At 37.2% G+C, this 18,434-nt stretch overlaps 1 pseudogene across 1 annotated transcript in view; it reads left to right on the top strand.

The window, feature by feature from the left end:
- The window catches only part of LOC308433635 (protein SET-like), a 108,633-nt pseudogene extending 90,524 nt beyond the window's left edge, over positions 1–18,109 (top strand). Inside the window, exon 2 of the transcript in view lies at positions 17,202–18,109. The product of the transcript in view is annotated as a protein SET-like (transcript). The remainder of the gene's footprint in view (positions 1–17,201) is intronic.
- Positions 18,110–18,434: the final 325 nt, after the last annotated feature.

Genomic DNA, 18,434 nt, shown 5'->3' with positions numbered 1-18,434 from the left:
CTTAATGTTCATAGCTTTTTAACACCAATAAATATCACCTGGATCAGACTGGTCCTTGGGAAGCTCCATGTTGCCAAGAACTTTCCCTTCCACGGTCTGACCTCTGTGCTCCTACTTTACTTGCCCTTCCCAGTCACTGACTTTTCTTTATTTTACTAATTAAAATGGGAAGGTTCAGTTGGAGTCAAATGAGTAGTCAGCCCTTGCTTAGGAAGTGGAATTAACATTAAAATAGTAACAACTTCAAGACAACCTACAGTTAGAAGCCAGAGAAACAAACAATCTTATTAAAAGATGAGGTACAGAGCTAAACAAAGAATTCTCAATTGAGGAATATCAAATGACTGAGAAGCACCTAAGGAAGTGCTTGACATCTCTAGTTATCAGGAAAATGAAAAATCTAAACAACCATGAGATTCCACCTCACACCAACCAGAATGGCTAAGAGAAAAAACTAAGATAACAGCAGATGCTAGAATGTGGCAAAAGAAGAACACTCCTCCACTGTTGTTTAGATTGTAAGCTGGTATAACCACTCTAAAAATCAGTCTGGCAGTTCCTCAGAAAATTGGACATAGTCCTACCTGAAGACCCAGTTATTCTACTTCTGGGCATATACTCCAAAGATGCTCCAACATACAATAAGGACACATGTTCCACCATGTTTATAGAAGCCTTAATAGCCAGAAGCTGGAAAGAACCCAGATGTCCTTCAGTAGATGAATGAATTCAGAAATTGTGCTATATTTACACAATGGAGTACTACTCAGTTATTAGAAACAATGAGTTTATGAAATTCCTAGGAAAATGGATGGAACTATAGAATATTATCCTGAGTGAGGTAACCCAGTCATTAAAGAACAGACATAATATACAGTCACTAATAATGGAATACTAGCCCCAGAAAGCTCTGAATACCCAAGAAACAACTCACAGACCATATGAAGCTAAAAAAAAGGAAAAAAAGACCAAAAAAACTGGTGGAACCTTCAGTCCTTCTTAGAAAATAAAAGCAACAATAAGTGTATAGCACTCTCCAAGAGTGGGGTACACCTAGACTTTAAGTCATTAATAATTCAAGAGCTAAGAAGATTGCCTTATGTCAATTTTTGGTATTTAAAAATCATTATGTTTAATCTTTACACACCAAAAAAACTTTGACTATTTCCATGTTACATTTTGTTTTACATGTACTTTATGCTCATTGAAACTAGCAAGATTTCAATACATACTATCAAACATTTTTTTAAAAAATCAAGTACTGATAAAAATATATTCATATAATGTTATGCCAAAATGCCTTTAAAAATCTGTACATGTATCTCTGTATTTTTTAAATAAAGTTGTAAGAAAAAATATAATTTTGAAATTCTTCCTTCTATCCTGACACCACACTGAAATAAAATTTACAACTGACAAAAAACAAGTACCTATGAAATACATAAACTTATGGATATTAAACAACTCATTACTGAGTGATAAATGGATTTAAAAAGAAACAAGAAAGAAATTTTTAAAAAAGTTTCCTGGAACTAAATGAAAATGAAAATACAACATGGCAAAATCTTTGGTCACATTGAAATTAGTCCTATGAGAAAAAATTATAGCTCTAAAGGCCGACATTAAAAAATCAGAAAGTCCACAAATAAATGATATAACTCAAAAATTTGGAAAAACAAGAATGAACCAAATCCAAATCCAGTCAGTGACAAGAAGTAATAAAATTCATAGCAAATAAATAGAAATAAAGAAGACAACATAAAAGATCAATGAAGATTGGAGCTGGTTCTTTGAGATGATAAACAGATTGACAGACCTTTGATCCAACCAACCAAAAGAAAGAGAAGACTCGTTAACAGTATCAGATATCTTCAAGGAAACATTCTAACTGACACCAAGGAAACTTGAAATAGTATACGGGGACATTTTTAAAATGTTGTACTCCATTAAGAACGATAGTCTAAAAGAAATAGATGAATCATTAGACTAAGCCAAACCACCAAAATGAAACCAAGTAAAAGTCAACAGTCTAAATAGACCCACAACATAGATGGAGATTGAAAGAGTAATAAAGTGCCCTCTGTTATAAAAACAACAACAACAACAACAACACAGCACAAAACAAACAAACAAAAACAAGAACAGGTGGAGTCTACAGAAATCTACCTGATGCTTAAAGAAAATGTACAGCTATTTTTTCTTAAATCATTCAAAAGTGTAGAAACAAACAAATAAAATGCTTCACAATAGATTCTATGAATCCAAGCTCATTCTAAAACACAAGCCAGGTAAATACAAAATAAGAAAGAAATTGATAGGCCAATATTCCTCAAAATCTGCTCACTAAAGTACTTGCAAAAAGAATACAGATATAGATAGACAGATAGATATTTACTCATCATGACCAAATTGGCATGGGTGGTTCAACATATACAAGCCAATAAATGTAAAAAAATCACATGAATGTACTTAGAGACAAAAATTCCAGGATCATCTTAGTAGATGCAGAAAAAAAAAAAAAACTTTGAAAAAAGCTACATACCTTCATGATAAAAGTACTAGCAATGCAGAGTCAGAGGGAGCTTCTCAACACAAGAAAAGCTAGATCCAACAAACGCATAGCCAGCATAATCCTATATGGAAAAAAACCTGAAGCAATCTTCAACTGAATGTCAGTGAATATATCCATGACACTTCAGGTCAGACTCCATCCAACCACAGCCTAGGAGTAGTTGGTTGACACAAAAGGGGTTCCCTCTCTTGTGGGATTTTTGTGCTGGTATTTGTTTGGTTTTATTGTTTGTTTTTGAGAGAAGTTTAATGGATAGGGAACTGAGTGGTTGGAATCTGGGAGGGGTTGAAGGGAGAAAAAGAATATATTGTATAAAGAAATATTTTAATTAATTTTTTTCAAATTACTTGTGGCAAAAATTGCACATATCTCTAGGTATTCTAATGTTTCTACATTACATATTTAAGGTGCATTGTACATTGCACTAATTGAATTTCAATAAAGTTGTTATAAAAGATAAATCACATATACTTAAAATTACAAATGTTTATGTCAGTCAATCACTTACATATGTTCATTATGAACTGAATAAAGTATAAACTTTTGTGAATTTTAAAAGTCCATCAATGGAGATTATAAATAATTTATGGAATATCTTTACCATGAAATAGAACACTTCTCCAGAATAATGAAATCGATCTTTCTCTGTTTGTACAGAAATATATCTAACTCTGTCAAGTAAGAAAAGCAAGTCATTGAAGAAAATGTACTGGATCATCATATTCATGAACAAGTGGCTTGCTTCTAGTCGCGCATGCGTAATTGCATTGAGAAGGGCTTGTGAATATGTATCAGACTATTAGAAGGGCTTTTGTCTTGGATGTAGATGTCATTTTACGAATAAAATGTAAAACTAGAAAAAATGAAGGGAAGACTCTTAAGTGTCACTTTGTAAACTCCTATATTATGTATATAATAAAAACAACAAAGAAACTCAGTAAGATGACATAATTCATACTATTAACTATAGTCAGTACCTCGTGGGTCAATCACAGCACAGCATTAGTGCAGGACAGGTTTTATTTTAGGTGACATTTTTCATGAGAGAAGGAAGGTGATTGGTCTTAGTAGACACCATGTGGTGCAAGCTCAGACATTTTAATTATTTTAATTTGCTATTCTGATTTTTACTGATTGGAGTACTTTCCTGCAAATATTCACATTTAGCTCTGCTTAGAGTTTTTTTTCAATAATGATTTCCCAAGCATTTCTTACCTGCCTCCCTTGTGGCATTTAACTGCCTTTTGTCAATACCCCTCATGAAATATTTCCACTTAATCTTTTGACTGAATACTTTCACCATCAGACACCCTGCAGCATGCTCTTACAGGCTTATCTGATATTTTTCATTAACTCTATGAAACTAAGTTCATCTGTTACATTCTTTTCCTGCTGTAACCGAGAGCCAGTAATAACTGCTGGCACATAGTATGCCCTCTGTATGTGCATGTGTGCCAGGGAGAGCTCACAAAAGAACTGAATAGTAATGACACTTTAAGAAAATAGTTTTTAGAATAACAAGATGAAACAAAAAAGACTTATTTCTAAATTCTTATTATTTGTGTCTTTCCCAATAGATGAACAAGTAGCTAAAACCCTAAACAAGCACAAGATATGACTTTTCTTCAGTTGTCTAGAACCATTTGCCCTAATACCTTTGTCATTCAGTTTATACAAAAAGATAAAAGAAAAAAATAAAAAAAGAGAAGCATGGCTGAGGAATTATCATTCTCCCAGTTCTAGTCCAGCAAAACCAATAGTTACAACAAATAAATCAAGAATTTATATGACAGCAGGAGAGTTCTGGGCTTTGGAAGCTTAATTTTAGCTCATTAGACCGATGTCTCTCTATCTGAGTTTGAGCCTGAGGTCAGCATAGCTTTGCGTCCATACTAAGCTAGATTACCACATCCATTAATATGTCCATCTTGGAATGCAGTAAATACACATTTTTTAAATTTTCTTCATTATTTCTGGTTGTGTCCGAACAAAAGAGAAAAATGCTATCTTTAACATGTAGGTTCAACAACCCAATATAAGATATACCAGATGGTGGTTTCTGGATCTTTCTTTCCATTTGAGCAAATGAGAAAGTATTAAAATATTTTTGGAAGCATATGTTTTGTCTTATTTTACTTTCTTCTGCACCTTAGAAATATATTTAGGATTAACCACCTGGGCTTAGTTTAGGTGACCCCAGTTTGATTGACACTACCTAAAGAATCTCAATCTGGCACCGGGCGAACATTTGCCTATTGTTCTCCAGCAGGTATGAGCAGGTTGCTTATTTTGGCATTGTTAGTTTTACGGAGTGTCTTCACAGCCTATTTGGTCTGTTGTTTGTCAGACTTACCACACAAGGTCATTATGTTTGTGTGTCATTTTCTATCTTCTGCAGATTCTGCATCAGAGGAACACTGAGTTCTGAGACTGTGGTGGTAACTTTGTGATCTTTCGAATTTTTAACGCCTTTTTTACACTGATGTGAGTATTCTAAAATGGATGGAGTCATATCTTGTGATTTGAAAGTCTCTAGTTCTAAGTATGTGTTTTCTGATGCCTCTTCGGCAGTAAAGAGACTTGAGGAAGGCAAAAACTGGTCCTTCTTGGGAAAACAGAAGCTTGTCACAGCCCAAACAGCCCCACCAAGGACTGGGGCTGGCTGCACACCGTGTGCTTCAAGGCATGGTGTAAAACATTGTGTTCCATAAACACGTCTAAGAACTGCTCAAAAATACTGAAGCCACTCTGCCAATCAGATCTTGGGTGAGCCTCACCCATCACACTCCTCACCCCTCATGACAGAATTCATGCTACCTGCAGGTCCAGCTAATAAAATCGAAGTTTTGTTTCTAAGCTGTTGGGTGATGAGCAAGAGCACTCTCACTTACCACTGAGTGGTTTACAACCCACTGGTTTCAGAAAAACGATTAGCTAGGGTCTGCCTGGGAGCTGTGCGTCTCTGAGCTGTCTGATTGCTCTGGTGTCTTGCTATGTCTTTCTGGGAAGAGAGTGAGGCAGGTCAAATTAGTAAGATGAGGAAAAAAGCTGTTTTGATCACCTGTTTTTTAAGGTGAAACAAGCAGGTCAGGTTTGGAAAGAGTGGCTATTGTTTGAGCTGCTCTACCATTTGGGTTTTATAAAAGTTTTAAAACGGCTAAGAAAAAAATTAGTGTTTTTCTTTCCTCTTTGTCTCATCAATTAAGCTTTGTTACTAGAGTCTACTGTGTCAGCTGGATGGGAGCTATATGCTCGCTGTGTGCGACCCTTAATTCCACAGCACACTTGACTCACATTACAGGAAAGTAATTACTTAAATCGAGCGATGATGCAATGTCAATAAAGACGAAGCGCTGAGATGGACACCACCCATGACCATATAAAGGTGATTTATTATTTCTATTACTGTGTGGTTTGTGCTCGGTGCCTTGGCCAAGGCCTCAGGATAATTAAAATTCAATGTCTACACAAGTGTCTCATGAAACGAGCTAATGAGATTGTTTTTTGATATGCAAAAATGTCCTGACAAGGTTTTTAAAGGCATGCTGTACAACCCCGGCCAATTACAGAGAACACAGCTCTGTCTCCGTGTCTATCACTAGCAGCTGAGTAGACAGCATTAGACTGAACCACATAATTGCTGCTTAATTTTCGTGTCTGATACTGTAGCAATGTTGCGAGGCATTACAGTGGCAAGAGCAAATGTTTGTTTTCCATGTAATTTTCTTTCCTCAGCCTTTTTGGGCACCAAATGAAATGCATTTCTTGGGTTTCTTAAGCAAAACAGAGCATGTGTAGGAACACACACACACACACACACACACACACACACACACACACACACTTAGACACACACACACACCTCTGGTTACTTTCTCATTTGGTGAGGATTTTGTGGGCTTGGGATAGAGTGATGGGGCATGAACTAAGGCTGGCTTACTTCCAAAGCATGGAAAAATTGGGCTGTACTTTTCTTAATAAGAAACTGACAACAATATTAAAATATTGTGAGAAATGTCACTTGGGTGTGCTTAAGATTTGAATTGGTTTTCTAGTACTATTACCAGTGTAACAACAGCACCACAAGTTTTTATGTAGCTCAAATAATATAATGAATTGTCCCAGAAATCTACAATCAAGCCTTCCGTAATATTGGCCACTTTTGAAGGTCATGAGGAAAGCCGTGCCATGTCTGTAACCCACCTTTCTCTGTGCAAACCAATCTTACCCCTTTCGAGATTATATTGGATTTGAAGCCCATCTTGTTGTGGGATGTCCAGAGCTTTCTGGGGTTAGTATCCAATGATCAGTGACTGCATGTTATGTCTGTTCTTTTGTGACTGGGTTATCTCACTCAGGATGGTATTCTCTAGATGCATCCATTTTCTTAAGAATTTCATAAAGTCATTGTTTCTAATAGCTGAGTAGTACTCCATTGTGTAAATATACCAAAATATTTGTATCAATTCATCTACTGAAGGACATCTGGGTTCTTTCCAGCTTCTGGCTATTATAAATAGGACTGCTATGAACATTGTGATGCATGTGCCTTTGTTGTATGTTGGAGCTTCTTTGGGATAAATGCCCAGAAGTGGAATAACTGGGTCTTCAGGTAGTACTATGTCCAATATTCTGAGGAATTGTCAGACTGATTTCCAGAGTAGTTGTTTCAGTTTACAACCCCACCAGCAGTGTAGAAGTGTTCTTCTTTCTCTGCATCCTTGCCAGCATCTGCTGTAATCTTAATTTTTGGTATTAGCCATTCTGGTTGGTATGAGGTGGAATCTCAGGGTTGTTGGGATTTGCATTTCGCTGGTGGCTAATGATGTCAAACACTTCCTTAGATGCTACTCAGCCATTTGATATTCCTCAATTGAGAACTTTTTGTTTAGCTCTGTACCCCATTTTTAGAAGGGTCGTTTGATTCTCTGGTTACTAACTTCTTGAGTTCTTTGTATACCTTGGATATTAATTCTCTATCAGATGTGAGGTTGGTAAAGATCTTTTCCCAATCTGTTGGCCGCATTCTGTTTTCTTGTCAGTGTGCTTAGCATTACAGAAACTTTGCAATCTCATTAAGGCACATTTGTCTCTATTTCATAGGTTTTCCCTACTTTCTCTTCTAATAATTTCAGTGTACCTGGTTTAATGCAGAGGTCTTTGATCCACTTGCATGTGAGCTTTGTACAAAGAGATAAGAAAGGGTCTATTTTCATTCTTCTGCATGCTGAGTGCCAGTTGGAACAACACCATTTGTTGAAGAGGCTGTCCTTTTTCCATTGAATGTTTACAACTCCTTTGTCAAAAATCAAGTGACCATATATGTGAGGACTCATTTCTGAATCTTCTATTCTATTCCATTGATCCATGTGCCTATCTCTGTACCAGTACCATGCAGTTTTTAGCACAATTTTCTTGTAATATAGCTTGAGGTCAGGAATGGTGATTTTTGAAGGTGTTTTCTTGTTATTAAGGATGGATTTCGCTATTCTAGGTCTTTTGTTATTCCAGATGAAATTGCACATTGCTCTTTCCAACTCTATGAAGAATTGGGTTGGAATTTTGACGGGGATTGCATTGAATCTGTAGATTGCTTTTGGTAAGATGGCCATTTTTAAAATGTTGATCCTTATAATCCATGAGCATGGGAGCTCTTTCCATTTTCTGAGATCTTCCTCGATTTTCTTCTTTAGAGATTTGAAGTTCTCGTCATACAGGTCCTTCACTTGCTTAGTTAGAGTCACACCAAGGTATTTCATATTGTTTGTGACTATTGTGAAAGTTATCTTTTCCCTAATTTCTTTCTCAGCATGTTTGTTCTTTGAGTAGCGGAAGGCTATTCAACTGATTTGTTTGAGTTATTTTTATATTCAGCCACTTTGCTAAACTTTTTTTCATCTGTGGAAGTTCTTTGGTGGAATTTTTGGGGTCAATTGTATACAGTATCATGTCATCTGACAACAGTTATATTTTTACTTCTTCTTTTCTAATTTGTATCCCTATAATTTCCTTTTGCTGTTTAATTGCTCTGGCCAGGACTTCCAGTACTATGTTGAATAGGTAGGGGGAGAGTGGGCAGCCTTGTCGAGTCCCTGATTTTAGTTGGAATGCTTTATGTTTCTCACTGTTAAGTTTGATGTGGGCTATTTGTTTGCTGTATATGGCTTTTATTATGTTTAGGTATGGGCTTGGATTCCTGTTCTTTCCAAGACTTTTAACATGAAGGGATGTTGAATTTTGTCAAATGCTTTCTCAGCATCTAATGGGATGACCATGTGGTTTTCTTTTTCTTTGAGTTTGTTTATATGGTGGATTACATTGATGGGCTTCTGTATATTAAACCATCTCGGCATCCCAGGGATGAAGCAAACTTGATCATGGTGAATGATCGTTTTGATGTGTTCTTGGACTCAGTTTGCAAGGATTTTGTTGAATATTTTTACATCAATATTCATAAGTGAGATTGATTTTACAGTGTCCTTGTTCAGTTTCGGTTTCTATGAACTGTCCATTGAAGAGAGTGGGTGTTGAGGTCTCCCACTATTATTGTGTGTTGTCCAATGGATTTTTTGAGCATTAGTATGGTTTCTTTTATGAATATAGGTGCTCTTGTATTGTAACATATGTGTTAAGGATTGAGAGTTCCTCCTGACAAATTTTTCCTATAATGAGTAAAAAGTGTCCTTCCTTATCTTTTTTTGATAACTTTTGGTTGAAAATCTACTTTATTCAATATTAGAATGGTTACTCCAGCTTGCCTCTAGCATCTGTTTGCGTGGAAGTTTTTTTTTTCTCAACGTTTTACTCTGAGATAGTGTCTGTCTTTGTCTTTGAGATGAGTTTCCTGTATGCAGCAAAATTCTGGATTCTGTTTATGTATCCAGTTTGATAGCCTATATCTTTTTATTTGGGAATTGATCCATTTATGTTAACATATATTAAGGAATAGTGTTTGCTGTGTTCTGCTATTTTTGCTTTTACAGGTATAATTGTGCCTCTGTGTCTTTCTTCTTTTGGTTTTCTTTCTTAGGTATTTTTGTGTTTTTACTAGGATGTAGTTTCCCTCCTTGTATTGGGTTTTCCACCTACAATTCATTGTGGTGCTGGGTTTGTGGTCAGATATTGTGAAAATTTTGTTTTGTCTTGGAATATCTTGGTCTCTCCATCTATGGTGATTGAGAGTTTTGCTTGTGCTGACATTTGTGTTCTCTTAGGGTCTGCATGATGTCTGACCAGAATCTTCTACCTTTCATAGTCTCTGTTGAGAAATTAGGTGTGATTCTGCTTGGTCCATGTTTATATGTTAAAATGACCGTTTTCCCTTACTGCTATTAGTATTCTTTCTTTGCTATGGGCACTCAGCATTTTGACTATTATGTGTCAGGATGAATTTCTTTTCTGGTCCACTCTATTTGGAGTTCTGTAGGCTTCTTTTATGCTCATGGTCATCTCATTCTTAAGGGTAAAGTAGTTTTCTTCTATGATTTTCTTGAAGATATTTACTGTGCCTCTTAGTTAATATTCTTTATCCTCTTCTATTCCTATTTGGTCTTCTCATTGTGTCCTGGATCTCCTGGACATTTTGATTTAGGAACTTTTTGGCTTTTGCATCTTCTCTGTCTGTTTTGTTTTCAATGCTGTCTTTGGCCCCTGAGATTCTCTCTTCCATCTTTTGTAATCTGTTGGAGATGCTTGCATCTGTGACTCCTGATTTCTTTTTTAGGTTTTCTACCTCCTGGGTTGTCTCTTTTAGTATTTTCTTTAATTGTTTCCATTTCCATTTTAAATTCCTTCTTCAATTCCTTCATCTCTCTGGTTCTCTTTTCCTCTAATTCTTTGATTTCTTTGAGTGTTTTTCTTGTTTACTCTTTAAAAGCTTCTATTTCTTTATGCTTTTCCTCCCGTTCTTGTTTAAGGATCTCTATCACCATCTTGAGGAATGATTTCGGGTCTGAGTCTTCTTTTTCTGGAGTGCTTGGCATTCCGCTGTTTGCTGTGATGGGAGAGCTGGGTTCTAGTGTTGCCAGGTTGACTTGGTTTCCCTTAGGTAAGTTCTTTCACTTTTTTTTGTCATCTGGTTGTCTGTGATTATAGGTGGTATTGTTGTCAGTGATTGGTTCCTGTCTCTCCCATGTACCTGGCCTGTGTCCCTTGATCTCTGCTCTTCCTGGTGGCAAATGGCCTGAGTATTTGTTCTGCACACAAGGGCCCTCTGGGTGGAAACCAAGTCCCTATGGCGGAATTCCTGCTTCCCTCAACCAATGGAGGGGGCATGCTTTCCGGGCACTCAGCCCAGACCTCTCTGTGCCCTGGCTACTCGTAGAGCAGTCTTACCCGGTCTGTGTCTCTGGATCTCAGCTGTTCCTGGGGCAGATGTCCTGAGCACCTGTTCTGCACTCAGGGGTTCTCCAGTTAGAAACTGTGTCCCTATCACAGAGTTCCTGCTCCCGTGAATCAATTGGGGGGGATTTGCTTTCTGGTACTCGGCCCAGACCTCTCTGTGCTCTGGCTACTCACAGCGCAGTCTCACCAGGCCTGTGCCCCTGGATCTCTATAATGAAATTCTTATGCTGTGATTTGAACCTGTAAATTTTAGAAGGATCCAAGTAAACCCACTACAACCTTCAAATTCATAATAATGTATGTAACTCGATAAATGTATAAAATTACATACTCAAAATAATCATGGAGTTATTTCTCAAAATTAGCATGTTGTCTGCATTTTAACCTCATGGAATTTACTCTAGAGCACACTTGCCAAGTATAGAAAAAAGAAGTGGTAACTCAGAGAGATATACCTACGGTCCACTGATCTAGTCATTCTTAGTAAAACATGTTACAAAGAGCTGCTTGTACATTCTCTGTGACCCCAGCCACTGTTCTATTCATTGAGTATATTAATTCTGAAAACAAACAAACCATGAGTGAGCACATGGCCTTACTTACATGAGAGAGAGTCTTTCCTGGGACCCAACTAGTTCAATCATTTTACCGAGTATAGGGACCTTTTTTGGAGAAAAATTGCTTTGAAGATTTCAGCTCAGTGCTTTGTAACCTATCTTCTTGAATTGAAAAATATTACGACAGGATCATGAGTTGGTAGTTAGTGACTGTCATGTTAGAAGGTGAAGTTGGCCACAACATTCATTTCTACAAGTTTTACAGACTAGAAATTTGTTGAGAGAAAATGCATATTTGAAGTACAGATTGAAGGTTTGGCCTAGAAGGCAGATGATAGTGTCTGAAAAACCACACAGTAGTATTGGATGATTTTACAAACCTCTGCAGCTCTAGAGAGACCCAACATGAGGTTACAGGGGCCAGAAGTAGAGACTGGTCTTGAAGATTGACAGGAAGAAATGTTGACTGAAAACATAGGTGAACCAGTAGAAGGTGAGAATTTAAACACAAGCCTTGTACTATTCTTCTCACATATAGATTGTAAACTGCCCCAGATACTTCATTTCACTCCTCGGTGTGTTCAGCCACTGCTGTGAAAAGTCCTGTGCTTTGGCAATGTACCAGTTTATGTCCAGACTCTCACCTCCTATTGGGTCTTCCTTTAACATATATTTACATTATACTTCCAGGATGAAATGGTGATCAGACTCCATGAAATAGTGGGGTTATAGATGATTATATCTTGTAGCAGTAGAGGAAAGAAGAGAGACAAGCGGCAAGCATTGCCATGAGGAAGATACATGGGTGGTCTATGGAATACAGCAGGGCTGGTTCTAGGCCTTGTCTCTCCACCCACACTCATCCTGGAAGTTATTTCATCTAGTTTCTCTTCCAAAACCATTTATACTAGTGACTCCTCACTGCTCTTAGGAAGACCAGCATTGCTCCTGAACTCTATCTACATTTTGATTTCCAAAACATCATTCTAAGGTCACTACTAGTGTCTTTAGCAGAACAGACCTTGAAAACAATTTATTCAACTCAACCATTCCCACACTAAGACTCTCCATAGCTCTCATTATATTAGGAAGAATATAAATTCTGTGGGGTGCTCTTTAAGACCTTGTATCATCTTCCTTTCCAGTTTGACTTCAGCTTTCCAGTTTAGTATGGTCCAGCCATGTTTGGCCATATGGCTGTTCACTTGTTGGTTGAGCAAATCAAAAGAGAAGACAACTTTCTCTCTATAAACTTGCAATGATATTATGTAAGCAATTATTTATCAGATCTTCTTCTGGTTGCCATCTCATTGCTCCAAATCAATACATCACATTGACATCTGAGCAGTTTTCTCTCAATTCATGATCTATAGTGGCCTCCAACTACCTCTTTGGACACTAGTGAGTTTTTTTATAGTATGTATACTTCTGAAGGCATTTGGTCTATTTGTTTATATCCCTGCTTTCGACACCCAACCCCAATTTTCCCTTGTGTAAAAAAAGCAAAAAGACATAAGTCACAGAGAAGAGACTGTAGGTGTGTTGGGGTTAGGATTGCTTTCTGCTTTTATGATGCTCAGCATAATATTTTTGCACTAGGTTGCCACCAGTCAATGAAGTAGAGACTCAATAAACTGTAACTCAATAACTAGTTAACCCAGGGACAGATCTTCATGAATCATATAATATAAGTACTTACTATAAGCCTGGAGCTTTGAGAAAACAGTATCAGAAGACCATCATTTGCTGAGCATCAGTGTTTACGATACTTCATATTTCTGGCTATGACTTCAGGCTTTTCAGGATGGTTACAGGATCCTAAGAAAAACCCCTTCCAATCAGCAACCTGGTTTGTCAGTCATTTAAAGAAAACAAGCTTGCCTAACTCTTAGATTTGCTGTTAGAAAATTAAAAAAGAACAACGGGCCCCGTGCATTTGATTTTCTATAAGGATCAGATGAGAAATAATTTGTCACTAAACAAGATGAAAGAGAGAATGCACCCAGTATAACAGGAAGCTTTCTAAATCTATTGGCTAAGAGCATAAACTTTATGATCTAGTTTGACCCTACAGGAAAAAAACCATTTGAGAGGACACAAACATCCAGACCACATCACACTGGTCCTCCACAAAGGAGAAAATAAGGAAAGGGTCAGGAATCTAATGCTTTTTGGCAAGTGTGAGCATAAAGCAAGGTGGTGGGATGAAGACTTGAAGGAAGGAAGGTATTAATGGGAAAGAGCATTCTACTGAATGCTCTATAAGGTGATGGCTAAGGGAAGGTATTAATGGAAAAGAGCATTCTACTGAATGCCTTATAAGGTGATGGCTAAGGGAAGGTATTAATGGAAAAGAGCACTCTACTGAATGCTCTATAAGGTGATGGCTAAGGGAAGGTATTAATGGAAAAGAGCAATCTACTGAATGCTCTATAAGGTGATGGCTAAGGGAAGGTATTAATGGGAAAGAGCATTCTACTGAATGCTCTATAAGGTGATGGCTAAGGGAAGGTATTAATGGAAAAGAGCATTCTACTGAATGCCTTATAAGGTGATGGCTAAGGGAAGGTATTAATGGAAAAGAGCATTCTACTGAATGCCTTATAAGGCGATGGCTAAGGGAAGGTATTAATGCAAAAGAGCATTCTACTGAATGCTCTATAAGGTGATGGCTAAGGACCCTGGCATTGGTGAAAGACAGGCTTAGGAGACCATGCTGAGGCCTACATGAGTTGGCAGCAAAAGAGCTCAATGGGGACAAGAGGTTCTTTTTATCATATAATGGTTGACTTCAGCAAGTAGACATCTGTATGCACACATATAAACCCAGAAGCCAGGCTTACTGGCTCATGCCTGCAATCTCAATTCTCAGAAGGCAGAGACAGAAGGATTGCAAAGTTGAAGCCATTCTGAGGTATATAGAAATACCTCATCTCAAAAAATAAATAAATAAAACACAAAAGCAAAACAAAAAGCACAGCAATAGAATAAAACCTAGGCACAGACTTTACACCTTTAGCAAGGGCTGTCAACATGAAACACAGAGCTAAACAAAATGAAGAACTAGAAAACATACAAACGAAGAGCAGAGAAAAGGTCTGTAAACTTGGATTTGGTGAGACACTTTTAGCTAAAACACTCAGAGAAGTGACCAGTGGAAGAATGAAGTTGACAAGTAGAATGTTATTAAAAGTGTTCTTTATGTCAGCTTTGTAAAAGACACAGCTAAGAGATTGTAGAGGCAAGACATGAATAGAAAGGAAATATTTGTAAACTGTCTACATGAGTTGGGAGTTTTCTCGAAGACATACAGAGAACACTTGAAGCTGTAAGAAATTAAATAGCTCAATTTCAAAGTAAACCAAAGCAAACTCCTCACCAGAAAATGCACACAGAAAGCATATGTAAGAACATTGTCATTATCATCAAGAAAGTGTAAACTCAAAGAAGACAGCAAGGCACACCAACTAATGTGGCTGTAAGAAAAGCAGTGTCAATAGTGCATGGTGATGATTCATAGCCTCATCTTCATTGCGGGCACAGATGCAGGGCTGTTCGAAAGCAGTTACCATTAAATATGGCTGACCATACAACAGCAAATGCCCCTTAAGCGTTTACTTAACATATCTTAAAAGTTTACCCAAATGAAACTGCACTTTGGAGGTTTATAACAGTTTTATTCATAATGCCTCAAAATTCAAAATAAGCAAGATGTATTTCAATGGACAAATAGGTAAAGTGTAGCTCAATGAAATATTATTTAGCAACAAATAAGATTAAGCAAGTGAGAGAGCAAGCAGGAGAGGAACCTAAGTTGTGATCATACATGCAGGCTTACTAACCTACTGCCCAATGAACAAATCAACAAGTCAGTTGAAAGGGAATTAGTACTGAGTGACTCTGATTATATGTCATTATTAAAGGGGAAATGTGTAGAGACAATAACCTGAGGAGTGCCTACAAAGAGCCAGGTGTATTATGGGAAATAAGTAATGATAGCCAAAGATCCTTTGGGGGTAGTCAAGAGATTATATATAATAATGGGATAATCACACACTTTTCCTGTATCTAAAAAAATAGATATTTATATAAAAGAATAAATTGTATCATACACAAAAATCTGTTGAAATGCTCTAGAAGATCAAAGAGTCTGTGGGTGGCTTTGGCATGTAACAGAATACTGTGTTATTAGTGTATACAACACTGTCATTGAAAAGAATGATGGATAGAGTCAACCCTAAATAATTCTGAAGGTGGCTAAAGGTGGGAAGCCTAAAAGAAAAATGTGTGCCACATTGTAGCCTACTTGATAAAATCCTTCTGGTGAAGGTACATTTTAACAATTCTGACACCAGTAATGTGATTCCCTGGTTAGCAGTTAGCAGGAGCTAGCTTTTTCATTTTATACTGAAAGTTACAGATAGCAAAGAAAGAAGATACACTTGTCCACCTGGTGATGTCTTTTAGTTGGCTGTGTCAAAATGAACTCTGGTTAACTCAGTATAAAGACATGACTTCACAAAGATATATCTATAGGTTTGTGAGTACACTCACATATTTATATATGCTGTATCTAATCTATAGACACAATTGAGCACACACATACACACACACTTTACATTATATTGTATAAGAGAACTCTACAGCCCCTTCTTAAAGAACATTCCTATATAAAGTGATACATTTTGCTTTGATAATATATGGTATTTTTGTTGTCTATATGTTCTAAATATTTTACAGTATGATTTTTTCTTTTGTTGTAAATTATGTATAATAGAAAATCCTTTCAATCTAACATTTTGCCTACAGAAATATAATAATTAAACCATTTGAGAAAGTCATTTGGCAATATGCAGTGAACATGAGAGTGTGTTAGCTTCATGTCTTGATGTCTCTACAGAAAGCTGACAAACATAGGTAAATGAATACACAGAGATGTTTGCTACACTCATGCATGTAATAATGCAAGTGTGGAACCCTTGAGCTTCCCTTTAGTAAAAAGATGGATAATCAGTTGGCTTATTTTTATACTAAACTGGCATATGAAAACATAAACCTTTTAATTTTAAATGGTAGTTATTTATTATTGTTGTGTGTGATGTGTGTGGGAAGGGGCAAATCTATGTATGACTGTGGAAGTCCAAGGGCAACACATTCTTTTCTTCTACCCATGTAGGTTTTAGGAAGTGAACTCAGGTTGTTAGACATGTATGGCAAATGCCTTTAACTGCTGAGTCATCTATCTGACTCCAAATAATTTTAATCTATTAAATCAAAAAAGATACATTTCAAAAACAATACTCAAGTTAGTAAAAGTTAATAATTCCTATATTAAATTTAAAACCCTAAATATGAGCCAAATACTATATATATATATACATATATATATATATATATATATATATATATATATATATATATATATATATATATATATATATGAAATGTTCAAATTCGAAGGAAGAGTATATTAAATTATCAAGAAGAAACATGCACAGAGGTAGAATTCTATTTAACCTTGGCTGTGGAGCTTGAAGTAAAAAGACTACATTTCCCAGACCCCCTTTCAGTTTAGTGTGGTCCCTTCATCAAGTTTCAATTAAATAAGTTTGAACCGAAGTGCTGAATAAGAAGAAACCCACCCTTAAAGAATGGAGACTGGTCCTGGGAGCTTCTTCCTGCTGTGAACATCCGCACTCTATCCTCTGTTTCCTGGCCACATCCCTCAGGCCATGGCCCCGGATACAGCGATCTGAGATCCTGACTCAGTCCAAGAAACCCAGACCCGCTGCTGCCCCAAAACTGTAGGACAAGTCGGCCTCTCCAGACCTCCCAAAGGGAGAAACAGAACAGCAAGAAGCCATTGAACATATTAATGAAGTACAAAATGAAATAGAGTGAATAAACAAGCCAGTGAGGGAATTTTGAACGTAGAACAAAAATATAACAAACTCCGCCAACCATTTTTTTCAGAAGAGGTCAGAATTGATCGCAAAAATTTCAAACTTTTGGGTAACAACATTTGTCAACCATCCACAAGTGTCTGCCCTACTTGGGGAAGATGAGGAGACCCTGCATTATTTGACCAGAGTCGAAGTGACAGAATTTGAAGACATTAAATCAAGATTCAGAATAGATTTCTATTTTGATGAAAATCTTTACTTTAAAAATAAAGTTTTTTTCAAAGAATTCCATCTGAATGAGAGTGGTGACCCATCTTCAAAGTCCACAGACATCAAATGGAAATCTGGAAAGGATCTGACAGAACGCTCAAGTCAAAGGCAGAATAAAGCCGGAAGGAAGAGGCAGCGCGAAGAGCCAGAGCTTCTTCACCAGGTTCAACGACCACTGTGACGCGGGGGCTGCTGAGTTAGGGGAGCTCATCGAAGACGACACCTGGCCAAATCCCTTGCAGTACTATTTGGTTCCTGATATGGATGATGGAGGAGAGGCCGAGGATGATCATGAAGAGGAAGAAGGGTTGGAAGATATTGATGAACAAGGATATGAGGATGAAGGTGAAGAAGATGATGACGAGGATGAAGGAAGAGATGAGGATGAAAGTGAAGATGATGATGAGGATGAAGGGAGGAAGGAGAGGAGGATGAAGGCGAGGATGACTAGCACAGAAGACTGATGGATCCAACCTTCTTTTTTATTTTCTTTTTCTTTTTTAAATTTCTCCAGTCCCAGGGAGCAAGTTGCATCCTTTCCTTTTTGTCCCCCTGTGCTCAGTGGCCATGTTTGTGATCTCTCAACATCATGGTTCTCAACTAATTTGGGGGAAAATATCTTCAGCAAATTACAACAGGAGAATAATCTCTATGTTTCTGTTCTAAGTTCATTTTTATCCCTTCTTATCTCAAAAACTGTGGATTCCACACCTCCACCGTGCTCTGTGGGAAAAAAGGAAAGCCCCCCAGTTTTCTTGGCTCTGCTGGAGGGTGGAGGGTGCTTGGTCC

This window comes from Micromys minutus (assembly GCF_963924665.1).
Source record: "Micromys minutus genome assembly, chromosome: 20".
In the NCBI taxonomy this organism is placed as follows: Eukaryota; Metazoa; Chordata; class Mammalia; order Rodentia; family Muridae; genus Micromys; species Micromys minutus.
This window is presented reverse-complemented; position numbering and strand designations above follow the sequence as displayed.